Genomic DNA, 16020 nt, shown 5'->3' on the forward strand with positions numbered 1-16020 from the left:
AAGATTTGGAACAAGACAGAGATGTCCGCTTTCACCTCTCTTTTTCAACATAGTACTTGGAGTCCTAGCTACAGAAATCAGATAAGAAGAAGAAATACAAGGCATCCAAATTGGGAAGGAAGTAAAACTGTCTTTATTTACCAATTACATGATACTGTATGTACAGAATCCCAAAGATTCCACCAAGAAACTACTAGAACTGATAAATGAATTCAGCAAAGTAGCAGGATACAAGATTAATATCCAGACATCAGTTGTGTTTTTATATGCCAATAATGAACTAACAGAAGGAGAAATTAAAAAACAATCCCATTTACAATTGCTTCAAGAAGAATAAAATACCTAGGGATACACCTAACCAAGAATATAAAAGACCTGTACTTGGAAAACACACTGGAGAAAGAAATTGAAGATATAGGTAAGTGGAAGCACATACCATGTTCATAGATAGGAAGACTTAACATTATTAAAATATCCATACAACCCAAAGCAATCTATAGATTCAGTGCAGTTTCTATCAAGATTCCAATGACAGTTCCTGGAACCAGAGCAAATATTTCAAAAATTTATATGGAACCACAAAAGGCCCTGCATAGCAACAGAGATCCTGAGAAAGAACAAAGTTGAAGGAGTCATGCGATCTAATATTAAACTACACTCTAAGGCTATTGTAATCAAAACAGTATGGTATTGGCATAAAAAGACACATAAATTAAAGGAACAGAATAGAGAGACCAGAAATATATCCACAACTTTATAGTCAATTAATATTCAACAGAGCAAGTAAGCACATGTAATGGTCTAAAGGTATATAGTTTATTCAATAAATGGTGTTGGGAAAATTGGACAGATACATGCAGAGAAATGAGATTAGACCACCTTCTCACACCATACACAAGAATAAATTAAAAATGGATTAAGGACTTAAATATTAGACTCCAAGTCATAAAAAACATCAAAGAAAACATAAGCAGCAAAGTCTTGGACATAGCACATAGCAATACTTTATCACATATATCTCCCCAAACAAGGGAAACAAAAGAAAAAAATAAACAAATGGGACTACATCAAAGTAAAACTTTTTTTGCACAGCAAAGGAAATCATCAACAAAATAAAAACACAGCACATGAAATGGGAGAACATATTCATGGGTACATCTGATAAGGGGTTAATATCTGCAATTTATAAAGTACTTTACTTACAAAACTCAAATGCAACACCGAAAAAAAACACAATTAAAAATGGACAAAAAATATGAATAGATAACAGAGGACATACAGATGGTGAATAGACAGAAGAAAAGATGCTCAATGCCACTGATCATCAGAGAAATGCAAATTAAAACCACAATGAGATACCATGTCACACGTGTCATAATGGCTATCATCAATAAATCAACAAACAGGTGCTGGTGAAGATGTGGAAAAAGGGAAATCCTTTTGCACTGTTGGTGGGAATGCAGATTGGTGCAGCCACTGCAGAAAGTAGTATGGAGATACCTCAAAAAATTAAAAATGGATTTGTCTTTTGACCCAGTGATCCTACTTCTGGGAATATATCTGAAGGAACCCAAAACAATAATTCAAGAGAACATTAGCACTCCTATGTTCATTGCAGTGTTATTTACAATTGCCAAGATATGGAAGCAGCCCAAATGTCCATCAACAGATGAATAAATAAAACAACCAGGGGACATTTACACAATGGATACTACTTGGCTGTAAAAAACAAGAAAGTTTTACCCTTTGTGATGGTATGGATGGACCTAGAGAACATTATGCTAAGTGAAATAAGCCAGGCAGAAGAAGACAAACACCATATGATTTCACTTATATGTGGAATCTAATGAACAATTGAACAATCAAAATAGAGATAGACTCATAGACAGCAGGATAACAGCTAAGTGGGGGTGGATGTTAGGGGATAGTGGGTTTGAGCAAAAAGGAAAAAGGCCTTATGGACATGGACAAGGTGATTGTGGGGGGTGGGGGGCATATGGGAACTAAACAATAATGAAAAAATACAGTAAAATTATTAAATTAGGATAAAAATTTCTTTGATTTAAAAGTATACTTTTCTGTTCATGTCATCAAAGCATATATTTCATAAACCTCAACATTTTTGTAAAGTTACTGGTCATTTTTTTCTTAAGATTCAGTAGAAAATTTGGCAATTCATAACACATTCAATGACTAAGGATTAAAGACTGCCATCCACTTTTGATTTATTCTTTGGTTATTATGTTTGTTCACTAATGACTAGACATCCCAGAAATGAACTACCTCCACCTGGCTTGGAGAATTATGTGTGAGTGTAAAAACAGAAAGAGGGAGGGGCAGGAACCCTGAATCTGTAAGGACTGAGCTAAAGTCTTGCTTCCCATTTCTATTTTAGAACATGACAGATAATACTGGAATAAAAGTAATTCTCTAGGAAAGTATAATTTTTAATAAAATGTAAATTACTTTAGCTTTCATATGAAATTTCAGATTAATAGGTATGGCAGTGATTGATGAAAATTTTGAGAATTGGCAAAATGTTAATAATAGAATTTTTTCAACCTCTCTTTGAGACAGCAATACATTATTACCTAAATGTCATTTCATTAAAGGTAAACATTTATTTTACTCTCTAAAGTCATACTTCATGTAAAGTCAAAGTTGAAAATATGATAATTAGTCTCAGTGGAATTTGTGTCTCTGCTTTCATAAAGGTTGTTTAAATTTTTTCCAATGGTAGGATTTTTATTATTGCTTTTAGTTTATCTTTCTAGTTACCAATTTTATTTTTTCTTATTTATCCTTATTCTATCAGAACAAATTCTATTTCTCATGTAAGGACAAAATTAGAAGAATTACTCATAATTGAAAAGTTTGATTTGCACATCATTTTCTCTCCTCTTTTTGGCTGTGTGCCTCCATATTCTGTACATCCAGAGCCCTGCTCAGGCTACTTACAATATTGCCTTTCACACTGAGCTGTTTGGAAAAAAATGAAGTCTCAGCCCTGACATTCAAATATCTCTGTGGCTTTTAAACCTTCGGAACATTAGTCTTTGAGTCCCTTATTTTCAATCTTAATTTGCAGCTGCTTTCCTTTTGTACATTATTAAGGGTATTAATGGCATTTTTGAAGTGATTTCACATGAAATTAGGATTTTGAGTAGAATATTGAGAGATTAGACTGCCCTGATCTTCCTAATTTATAAGACTATTGAAAGTGATTTTCTGTAAAGAGCGTGCTTTACAAAACTGGTTAAGCACAAGATGAAAGCCCTAGAGGAGTATACAAAATGTTAAATAGCCAGCCTCAGAGCACCCCCAACCCCTTCACCCCCTACCCCTGCAAAAAATGCTCAGCCTGTGTAATAATGGTGGCACTAAAGAACTTTTGTGAGAGGAACTTAATGTCATTTCAAAGGACTAGAGAATATATCCAAAATATTGAGAGATTTCAGAAATAAAAACTGATTAAACATTATTATTGATCTAAACCCTGAATTCATTTATATTTTTAGCTAATCCCATTCATTGATTATGATATTCAAAAAACTCCTTCATTTTATTTATTAGTTTTTCCTTTTATTTCCAAGATCACATTCCTCTACAGCCTTTACATTTATAACATATTTAAAGATATTTTAGTAGAAATATTTTAGATATACAAAACAACTTTAAGTATAATGTATAGATCAGAGTCCTGGAAAAATGAGATAATCTGATGAGAGTTTAACAAGGGACTCTTTATCAGGGTTTAGGGAAACCTGGATGATTGTCTCAATAACCCTCGGGCTACTAACAGCTTGTTATTGCCTTTAGGCCTGGAGGGGTGTGACACACAGTTGCTAAGGAGGCTCCGACTAATCCTTGCCACCAATAAATGTGATATTCATGCACTGTGTGTGTTTCTTTCCTCTTGAATGTGGGCTGACCTTACTCACTTGTTTCTAATAAATAGAACATACTGAAAACAATGGGATGTCACTTCTCAGATTAGATTATGGAAAGACTGTGGTTCTATCTTGCTTGTCGTTTCACTAGCTTCCTTTGAGGGGAGTCAGCTGCCATGGTTTGAGCAGCTGTGCAGAGACTCTCATGACAGGAAACTAAGGATGCCTCAGGCCAGCAACCTGTGACACTGTTGAGGCAGAGGCACTCAGACACTGAGATAATAAATGTTTGTTTTATTAAGCTGCTGAGTTTTGGGGTTAGGGTTTAGGGGAGGGAGCAGTTACAGGAGACAGGGGGGCTGTGTGAAGATCTCCGGCTAGGAGCTATGGCTTTCAGTTAAGGGTCACATTCAGTTTGCTGTACACTGGGAGCATAAATACTCTTGATAGGGGACTCAAGACTTGGAAAAATTTAGCTTAAGGTAAAAAGTTATAAGTCTAGCAAGTAATGTGTATGTTAATCTTTTGTTTCAGAAACTACAGATAAGGCTCATCCTGGCTCCTGGGAAAAACAGCTGACCTCCTGGTGCACTGGCTAGAGATTACTGCCTGAGGACAAGTTGGGGGCATCTGGGCCTTTTGTGTGACCACTCCCTCCCCTTGGGAACAGCTAACTGTAGAGGACAGGAATGTTGCAGCTCCTGAATCTCAAAGCCCTCACCGCACCTTGTCTGTCCTCTCCCACCCCACTTATAAAAGATCTGGCCAGGAAAGAGAAGGGAAGGTGGTTTGTTAGGGTATGAACCCACCACCTTCTCGGATTGCTGGCCATCTGAATAAAGCTCCCATAAAACATAATTGCTGTCATTGCTTATTGGATTTGGTAGTGACAGGCAGCCCAAATGCCGATGTCATTTCTGGTTACACTCTGACTTCACTTCCTGTCTGAGTCCTGCTGGAGCTCCCTATTTGCCAAACCAGTCAGAATGCAAGAGGCAGAGCTCTTTGATGCTGTCCACAGAGGTCAGCCTCTCACGGCATGGCGGCATGGCGAAGGGGGATGGGAAGAGGGGAGTAGATATGTAAGATAGGTATCCCATACAAAAAAATGAACCTTTTTGTACTTATCATTCAACCTAAGAAACCATTATATTATAAATACAGTTGAAATCTTCTTTACTCCTCTCTGAGTATAATGGGGTACAGCCAGGGCCCCCTCCAAAGAGGGATTTGTAATGGGGTCCAGAACTCAGTTTTTCCAGGATATATAAAAATATAGGATATCCTCACCCTGACACGTCTGGACTGGGGATGGGACATATGGAGCAGGGCCATTGAGAGTTATTTTGCATATCAGCAGTTGGCCAGCTTCATACCTTATATGCAAAAATGGTTATTTTACATATCTATAACAGCTGGCTAGCTTCATAGGTATGTTAAATAGCTATGGCCAAGCTTTGAGCTAAGGAGATGGGAGTGGCTTCCACTCATGAAGTAACTGGGAGGCAGCTCCCCTTACAGTGTCTGTGTAAGAGCTTGGAGCTGCTTTGCTCCACACCTTGGAGCCTTGCCTGCCTGGACTCACTATGGCAGTCCAGAAAGGCTGGAAAAATAGGGGAGTGCTGGCAGGTGTAATCAATTGTGGGAGGAGTCAGAAATGGGGTTGCAGAGGAAGATTCACTACAGGATTTAAAAACCCAAGTGTGGCATCCATGCCGGTGGGAATCATGTAGTTTTTGTGGCAGAGAGGGGTCTAAACATACAGTTTTGGGGCTCTCTTAACCATGTGGTTTAGGAAGCAGGAAAGCAAGATGTAGAAACCATGCAGGCCTCTCTCAACAGTTTGGAAGAGGGCAGGAGAGACATTGTAGGAAGGAAAGGGGTGAAAAGACTCTTGCTGGTGGGCCATGAGAAGGTGCCATGTGGGTCTGGATTAAGAACTGGAGATGCTGGCAACATAGCTTATGGTGCTAGCCACTGTGGAAGGTGTGCCAGCCGGTAAGGACTGGGGTCTAGCTGAGCCACGGACTTCTATTTTTTTTTTCCTGAGATATGGTACCCCTGTCTGGCCTGACTGGGAAAAATGGGGAAGTAAGGACTGTGTGTGCTTGTGGGTGTTTCAAGAGACTTTGGGATTTTTAATGGTGACATTCCACCGTTACCCTAAACCTGTGTAACTCTTGAATAAATAATTCCTTTCCTTTTCACTAAACTCTGCCTTGAGAGCCATAATTCCTAAGGGTGGCAGGCAAGGCAAATCTAGTTCAGAGGGACCCTGAGGGAGGAGGCATCCATTCAGTAACAGTATCTTGTTCCCCCCAAACGGGTCCATTCTGTAACATGAGCACATTCTTCTCCTTTCATTCTGGGATAGTCATCATCCTAATTTGGGGGTCTCATGCAGATTTCCCTTGTGCCTATTTAGATTTTATGATCAGAGGGGACTATAGTTTCTGAAGCATGTGCTAGGATTGTGTTTTTTTCTTTTATTCTTTTTTCTTGTTATTTTGGCAGACAGGATTGCTGATCTGTGTCCACAAAGGGGGCCCACCTTAAATTATGCTGGCTCAACTTGTTACAGAACAAATAAGGGGGGCCTGGGACGATATACTATTATTTTTTTTAAAGATTTTATTTATTTATTTTTAGAGAGGGAACGGAGGGAGATAGAGAGAGAGAGAGAGAGAGAGAGAGAGAGAGAGAGAAAGAAACATCAATGTGCGGTTGCTGGGGGTTCTGGCCTGCAACCCAGGAATGTACCCTGGCTGGGAATCGAACCTGGGACACTTTGGTTCCCAGCCCGCGCTCAATCCACTGAGCTACGCCAGCCAGGGCTGATATACTATTATTGAAAAAAAAAAGCCCCCCAGGTCCGTCATGTCTGCCACCATAGGAAAGGCGTCTGTTAATGCCAGAGATTCGTGAAAAGGAAAGGAAATGTTTATTTAATGCTATACAAACTTAAAGTAGTGACCTAAAGTCTTTATCAAAAATCCCAAAGTCCCTTAAAACACACACAAACAGACACAGTCCTTCCTTCCTTCCCCCTTTGCCCAGTCCAGAGTATCGTATCTCAGGAAAGGAAATAGAAGTCCATGGCTCAGGCAGCCCTCTGGTTATTCCCAGTTAGTACTCCACCTCGACTGGGAGACCTCCCTGGGTTCCTGGCACCCTCAGCTGAGTCGCTGGGATCTCTGCTAAAACCAGGTGGTGGTTCTCCATTCTAAAGCTGGTGGGGGTGGGGGTCTCCACTCTGGCAAAGGCACGTGGTCCTCTCTCCCAGGGCCATGGGAGTCCCCATTCAGCCAAAACCACGTGCTTGTCCCCCTGCACAATGGCTGCAAGTGGGGGGGAGGGTTGCCATTCTGCCAAAGCCGAGTGGCGGTTCTCTGCTAAAGCTGCATGGTGATTCTCTCTCTCAGGGCTTCGGGAGTCTCCACTCTGTCAAGGCTGTGTGGTTCTCTCCCTCAATGGCTGCCGTGTCTGGGTTTAAATCCCCACGCCAATCTTCCTCTGCAGCCCCATTTCTGACTCCTCCTACACTTGGCCTCACATGCCAGAACTCATACCCTTCCAGCTTTAGTGGGCTGCCATCATGAGTCTGGGCAGGTGTGGCCCCATGTCATGGAGCCAATCATCTCCAAGCTTCCACGCAGGCTCTGTAACTTGGGGGACCTGCCCCCCAGTTACACCTTGGTGGGGTAGTTACTTCCATTCCCCTGGCTCAGAGCCTGGCCACAGCTATTTAACATATCTAAGCGACCAGCCAAAGGCTATAGATATGTTAAATGACCATGCCAGGGATTAGCTGCAAGGCTGTTGCTATGTGAAACAGCTCTCAAAGGCCCTGCTCCATTTGTCCCTTCCCTCAACCCACACCTGGGGAGTGGAGTGAGGACATCCAAAAATCTCCTGGATACCTTGAGTTCTGGACCCCATTTTAAATGCCCATTTGGGGTCCCCCTCTTGGCTGCACCCTGTAACAAACTGAAGATAACACTCTTCTGTTCTTTCATCTATAGCAGGGGTTAACCAACTTTTATGGCAAATGTCCATAAATAAATATTTCAGGCTTTGTGGGCTATCAGGTCTCTGTGTTTCAAACTACTTGATGCTGGCATTGTAGTAAAAAACAACCACAGACAATATGAAAATATATTTGTGAGATTGTATTTCCATCAAACTTTACATACACAATCAGGTGTCAGGCTGGATTTGGCCCATGGGCTACATACCTGATCTACAGCATCCAGGAAGCAATTACAGTGGGATTAGTTGGTCATTCTGGTGGTGCATGAACTCTCTGGTGGAGAAGATCATTTTGAGCATGAAGTCCTGAAAGGGACATAGTAGCATGGGAAAAGCAACTCTGCTTAGGACTCCTCTAAAAGAAGGCCACACGAAGAAAAGGGAGGTAAACCAGAACTTTAGGAGAAGATGAGCACTGGGAAGAACCAGGCAATGCAAGACACAGGAGATGTAGTGCTAGCTCACGTTGAGTGGGTGGTTTGGAGAATGTAACAGCATAGCCAAGGACAATGCCAATGGCCGGTGTGAGGTAATTGTGGGGGACAGTGGTTTGATGAGATCTCAGCAATGTTTTTCAGAGCACAATGACACTGAGCACGCTGCACTGTGGGAAGCACAGAGCTGAGTGATTTTGAGATTGCAAATAACCTGTTCTAACACAGGAGATTAGGGCACCATTGAGCATACTCCTGGAGAGTCCTGTTTAAAGAACTTTGATTAGGGGACCCCTTTGCTTTATTTCAGAACATATTGTAGGACTTGTGTTTGTAGAACTCTTTTGAATCACAAATTTTAAAAAGAAGACAAAAAGAAGCAAAGTGGCATATCAGGGTAAGTGAGTGTTGGGAAGTACACATAAGGAAATGTAAACCATCTGCTTACACAATTTTTATGTGCCCCAGGACCTCACACAGTGCCCTTTCCCATCACTTGTGGACACAGGAGATGTCCTAGCAGTGGTTAGATCAGGAGTTTGATAGCTCAAAATTCCCTACAGAATTGCATCCTGTTTCCATTCCACACCCTGTCTTTTGAAGCACACACACACACTTTCCTAGGTTTGTTCCTCACCATTTACTCTCTTTTTCAATGAATTTGGCTTTTTTAGATTCAACATATCTGTGAGACATGCAGTTTTGTCTCTCTCTGTCTGAGTTATTTCACTGAGGATAATGCACTCAAGGTCTGTCCATTTATGTTGTTGCAAATAACAATATTTTCTTCTTTTTTCATGGTTGAATAATATTCCACTGTGTGTGTACAACATTGTCTTTATCCATTTGTCTTTATCTATTTATCTGTCGATGTACACTTAGGTTGTTTCTACCTAAATCTTGGCTATTGTGAAAAATACTACAGTGAACATGGAGTGCAGATAGCTCTTTAAAGATAGCAATTTCATTTACTTTGGACATAGACCAAGAGGTGAGATGACTATGGTATTCTATTTTTAATTTTTTGAACAACTATTTTCTATAGTGCCTGTACCAATTATATTCCCTCCAGCAGTGCACAAAGATTTCCTTTTTCCACAGCCTCATCAATACTTGTTGTTTGTCTTTTTGATGATGGCCATTTTAACAAGTATGAGGTGATATCTCATTGTGGTTTTGATCTGCATTTCCTTCATGATTTGTGATGTTGAGCATCTTTTAAGGTACCTATTGGTCATTTGTATGTCTTCTTTGGAAAAATGTGTATTCAAATCCTCTGCCAATTTTTAAAAAATTTAAAAAATATTTTTGCTATTTAGTTGTTTTATTTATTATTTATTTATTTGTTTGTTTATTATTGTTGTTCAATTACAGTTGTCCCAATTTTCCCCCCATTACTCTCCCCTGCCCTACCCACCCCACCTCCCAAATTCAATCCCCCTTGTTGTCTTTGTTCATGGATCCTTTAAGCATGCTCCTTGATGACCCTTCCCCTTCTTTCCCCTGTTATGCCCCACCCCTCTGGTTACTGTCAGTTTGTTCTTTATTTCCATATGTACCCCAATGTTCATAGCAGTGCAACTTACAATAGCCAAGTGCTGGAAGCAACCTAAATGCCCATCAGTAAATGAGTGGATCATAAAACTGTGGTACATTTACACAATGGAATACTATGCAGCAGAAAGAAAGAAGGAACTCCTGCCCTTCGAGACAGCATGGAAGGGACTGGAGAGCATTATGCTAAGTGTTATAAGCCAGGCAGTGAAAGACAAATACCATATAATCTCACCTATAAGTGGAGCTTAATCAACAAAACAAAGAAATAAGCAAAATAGAACCAGAGACATGTATGAGTTCTTTGTATATTTTGGACATTAATCTTTTATTAGATAGATATTTGCAAATATGTTCTCTTATTTTGTAAGTGGTTTCTTTTTATTTTGCCAATTGTTTCTTTAGTGTGCAGAGGCTTTTTAGTTTGATGTAGTTTTACTTAATTTATTTTTACTTTTGTTGCTTATCTTTTGGTGTCTAATCTCTCTCCAGTTCATTCAAGCCTGTATTTTTAATTCCAACTGCATGCTGAAACTTCTTGGATGGAAACCTAGACTTCCATCTTTCTTGTCCATGGATAATTATCTAAGACAGCCTTCTCCATGGGTTCCTGGGCCACAGCCAAGAGGGCCCAGGGCCAGCTCACAGGCTGCTACAGGGTCCACAGCCAGGACTGCGGTCTGCAGTCCTATTACCCAGTGCATGGGTAGACAATACTTCTCCCTGATCCATTGGTATATGGTGCTGAATCTCACAGCTCCCACAAAGGGAGTTTTGTTTGTGGGTTGATGTGAAATTGTTGTTGTTGAGGGACATCTTATGTTTCTGTTGCTGATGTCACTCTAGGAAAGCTTGATATTTCTATGGAGCCTTGTCTGGTGCTCTTGTGGGGAATAAAGTACAATTAAGAATGTGTGGCAAACCTCACATTTATTCCTCTGCTTATGCCATGAAGAAGAGGAATGTTATATGAAAGGAAACAGAAGTCCTGGAGTTCCAGGTGTGAATCATCTGTGGGAAAGCTGATGGCAACCCAGGTGAGTGAAATACGGCACTGAGGCCTATGTAGCAAATAAACCAGAGGGAAGTGAATTATAATACCTCATTCATGTGCCTCTTATGAATTCACAGTGGCTGTGTAAAAATTCTGAGAATCCCTAGAGTAAACACAATGACAATAATAATCAAAACTGTGTTAATTTTGTTTAATCTAGAAATTTCCAAATTCATTTGGTCATTTTTCTCTTTTTTCACACTCACTAATATTCTGTAGAATCAGTGTTCTAACTAACTGTCTTTGTCTTTAAACTTTTTCTCTACTTGTGATCAAAACTTTCATTTAAAATAATCTTGAAAATACCATTTATTAGAGTTTTTTGAAACCTTCTGATTCTGTTGGACATCATCTAAGAAGTTAAGATTTTGGATTAAAAGGAATCATGAGGATCATCTTGATTGAGAATTGACAGGGCTCCATGAGAGACTAGGCAGATAGACCTGGGAAAGGATAGAGTCAGTGAAAGCTCAGGCTGCTGGTTGGGGCTCCTGTGCATACAGACAGTGTAGCATTTCCTGGTATGAGAAAGTTTGGAGAAGAGGCAGATCAGGATGACATGAGAGTTAGAGTCAAGCTAAATATCCACTTTTGAACATGTTGATTTGAGACATCTGTGAGACTTCCATATTGAGATATTAAGTAGAAAAGAAGATACATAATTCTAAAATAAGGAGGGGAGCACTGGGCTGGAAAGTCAGCAGGCAGATACTCTTTGGAGCCTGGGAGAGGATGTTTGTCTATTGAGAGTGTCTAGAGATAAAGAATGTAGAGGGCTTGCTAGTGAGTCCCAAAGGAATATGACATTTAGTGGTTGGGTACCACTAGAAGGAGGAAGAGCCTTTTAAGATACCAGGATACAAAGGGCAATAATGAGAGCACGAGGAGGAGAGGGTGTATCAAGAAAGAAGGAAATATTTAGCTCTGTGCTAAATGAGGCAGTATGTTAAATGCTGTAATACATACAGCACTTACAAAAATCATAAGAAGTTATTTTATAGGTGGGAAAATAAGCTCAGAGAAATGATGTAATATACCAAGGACAAACATCCAGTTAGTGATAGCAGGAGATCAAACCAAAGTCTCTATTCTTTAGGCTACCCTTCCTTCCAAAGGTTTCTATTGTAATACCACTATTACATTTTCTTATGGTTGATCAATAAGTCTTGCTAATTCCCATTGTGGAGGATTTTATTCTTATGTCTAATTTCTTAGCCTACTGCAGCTACATTTTGATTTTGTTATTACTTAGTGGAGAGTATAAAGATTTTTTGGGGAATACTGATAAAATTGTAACTTGTTAAAAGGATGTCATAAAATTTAAACACAGGTAATTCTATCCTCTACTAACACAGAAAAATTATGGTATGTCATAGTTCATTCTGAAGTTTATTGCCACAAATATCAAATAAAGTGTGTTATGACATTACATTGACATCCTGCTTCACTAAGAAAATTTATTCAGTGCGGCAAGTCAAGTCATAATTCTTGGTATGATTCTCAGCAAATGTTGAAAAATGGATAAACAAAGGCAACATGATGTAGTTGAATATTTGAACAAGGAGGAAGTCTTCCATGTTGCCTCATTCCTTTAGAAGGTGTTTAAAATTTGGTTTAAAAGTGGGTCTGACTTCTTTAGATATTTTCCATAGCATGTTCTAAGATATTGCAGTATAAATAGCTGTATGTTGGCCAGGGTGACTAGTGTTGGGTAAAACTTCTCAATTTTGTCATAGGTAGGGTGTGAAGTAAGTGGTTACCAGCTGGTTATTCCTGTGTGTGATTCTGTTGTGATTTTTTCAGTTATTTCTCAGACGAATATATTTGGCTCCTAAGCCATAGATTTTTATAGAATCAATTAACTTAAGATTCTCCTCCCCAGCAGGCTGAATACCAAGGTATGATTTTAGCTTTGTTTTTTATAACAGAAAACTTCTGTGCGAATTTCAGGAATATGGGGGAAATGAAATCTTGGCTCTATAGCTTCTGTACTAGGATTGATTGTTTTAGAATATCACATACTAGCACAGGGTGGAAGCTCAATAAATGCAGTCACTGATGCTACTGATATTAGGGTGAACATTTGGAATTTTAGATGACCATTCACCTTTCCCAATTTCTTCAAAATATGTCTCCTGGTTTGGGCCATGCTATCCACAGACAGCTACCAGAGACAGCTGCTGCTGTTCTAGGGAAAACTGTAGTATTATGTTGGGAGCACCCTGGAGCCAGATGGCCTGGGTTTGAATTCCTGCTCCTGCTAGAATAGCTGCGTGACTGTGGAAAGTTGCTTAACATTTCTGTATCTCAATTTCCTCTGCTGCAAAATGAAGATTGTCCTAATAATAGATCCTGCCTCAGAGGGTTCTTTTGCCTGGCATAAAATAAGTAAAGCCCTGGGAAACTTACAGTCAGTATCCCAGCTTAGCGGTCCTTTATCTCAGTTTCATTATATGTACTATGCTGCTTCTGGAACTTTGTCTTATATCCACTCACTCTAGTGGATCTGGTCACCACTAGGAACTCACCTGCTTTTGGACCAGTGCCTTTTGCCTATTTAGCTGTCTCACTTTCTAAGTTCCATCATCTTTGGTTCTTGAATTTGTGAAGACTCCCAGTTCTTCATTTCCCTGTGCCTTCAGAGTAATGTACCTCTGCTGGATTTTCTTCTCTTTTCCACCTGCATGTTTTTAAACTTCTCTGGCCAGCACCTTCAACTCTCTTGCTCATCTGCCATGCAATATATAATCCTGGACCAACCCAACAGAGAGTATTTTCTGGTTTTATTCTCAGTTTATTGATAAAGAAATTCAGAACATTGTGGATAGATGTCATTATAAAAAATAGAATCTCCAATACTTATCACCAGGTGATGCTTTTAGGTACCTGTGTTCAGCTCCCTTTCCTGCTCTCTATACCAAGTTGCCCCAATTTTTATGACTTTCCTCACACCTCCTAGACCTTTCTCCTCACCAGAGTTGGACTTGTGAACATCCTTAACTTCTACCACTGGTTTTTCAGAATAGTTTTCATCTGCACCCACATTTCTCTTCTACGTTTTTTTCCCCCTCAGAATCCAAGATGATTTCCTCTGCTGTCATTGTAGATCCTATCTGTTCTCATTGCCTTCAACATTCTAATCCGGCAGTGATCTCTTGTAAGTCTCCTGCATTTTGAACCTCTCCCTCTCTTATAATGCTGTGCTTAAGTGTTCATCTTAAAACAAACCTCATGACCTTCTATTCCCCTCTAGCTGCATGGTCTTCATGACACATGGTGGATTGTCTTCATGTCCTCATCTCTTATTGATTCCTCAGCCTCCTACAGTCTGACTTCCCTCTTATTCTACCAATGATCTGATTGCTGAATCCACTGAACTCTCATTCTCTATATAACTTACTCTATATTACTTAACCTCTTTGCTGCATTTTTAGACACATGTTCCTCAAAATTCCTCTTTTGTGTCTTCTTCCTCATTTTTAGTTTTCCTCTTACTTCTGAGTTCTGATTTAAAAACTCCTCTATGAACCCATTTCTCTCTGGGTTTTGAGTGCATTCTTAAATGACTGCACTCAAAAGGGACAGTGTCTCAGCTTCTCTTCTGACTAACAGCTTGGTCTATATAGTATATTCCATTTTTAAATTCAACCCATAAATCAAAGACTCCTGATTTTATACTCTGGCTCCATACCCAAATTGATTATGTGATTCTGCAGACTAAAACTCAAATTTATCTTTAGTAATAAATACAAAGCTCTTTGCGATCTGACCTCTGCTTACCTTTTCAGCCTGACCTCCTGCCACATCTTTATTCTAGCCACATCTAGTTCTCCAAATGCAATGTGCTATCTCACCGGTTTGAAAGGACTTTCCACTTACATTCACCTAGAAAGCTCCCATCTGTCTGATGAGATTTGGCTCATTTGTCACCTACTTTGGGAAACTCTCTCTGACTCCTCTTCTGCTTCTGTTTTGCAGTGTTCTTTTCACTATTGCATGAAAAGTGTATACATGTCTGCCTGTTCTTTTTTAAAAGTAATTTTATTGATTATGCTATTATAGTTGTCTCAATTTTTCCCCCTTTGCTCTGCTCCACCCAGCACGCCTCATCCCTCAGGCAATCCCAGCACCATTGTTTATGCCCATGGGTCACGTGTACAAATTCTTTGGTTACTTCATTCCCATACTGTACTTTATATTTCCATGATTATTCTGTAAGTACCACTTCTTCATCCCCTCACCTCTTCACCCATTCTCCCTGACCCCCTCCCACCTGGCAACCATCAAAATGTTCTCTGACAATGAAATTAAGAACAATCTAGCAATAGCCAGAGGGGAGTGGGGAGGGGACAGTGAGGACAAGAGTTTTCAGGAACTACAATAAAGGACACATGGACAAAACCAAGGGTGAGGTGGAACCAAGGGAGGGAGCTGGGTTTGACTGGGGTTGGGGGGAGCAGTGAGGGGTAGGGGTGCAGAGAAAATGCAGACAACTGTAATTGAAGAATGATAAAGTAATTAAAAACAAAAACAAAACATTCTCTGTATCCATGATTCTGTCTCTGTTCTTTTTGTTTGCTTAGTTTGTTTTTTAAATTCAGTTGTTGATAGATATGTATTATTGCCATTTTATTGTTCATAGCTTTGATCTTCCTTTTATTTCTTTTAATTTTAATTTATGTTCAAGTACAGTTTCTGCCTTTTATCCCCAGACCTCCCCACCTCCCTCCCATTTCCACCTGCTTGTTATTGTCCTTGTCCTTCATACTTGCTTCTCCAAACCCTTCCCCTTTTTCCCCTGAAATTCCTCCCCCTCTCCTCTCTGGTCACTGTCAGCCTGTTCTCAATTTCAGTGTCTTTGGTTATATTTTGCTTGTTGGTTTGTTGATTAGGTTACTGTTAAAGGTGAGATCTTATGGTATTTGTCTTTCGCCACCTGGCTTATTTTGCTTAGCATAACACTTTCCAGTTCCATCCATGCTGCCCCAAAGGGTAGAAGCTCCTTCTTTTTTTCTGCTGCATAGAATTCCACTGTGTAAATGTACCACCATTTTTTGAT

Source organism: Phyllostomus discolor, chromosome 1 (genome assembly GCF_004126475.2).
Source record: "Phyllostomus discolor isolate MPI-MPIP mPhyDis1 chromosome 1, mPhyDis1.pri.v3, whole genome shotgun sequence".
Classification (NCBI taxonomy): domain Eukaryota; kingdom Metazoa; phylum Chordata; class Mammalia; order Chiroptera; family Phyllostomidae; genus Phyllostomus; species Phyllostomus discolor.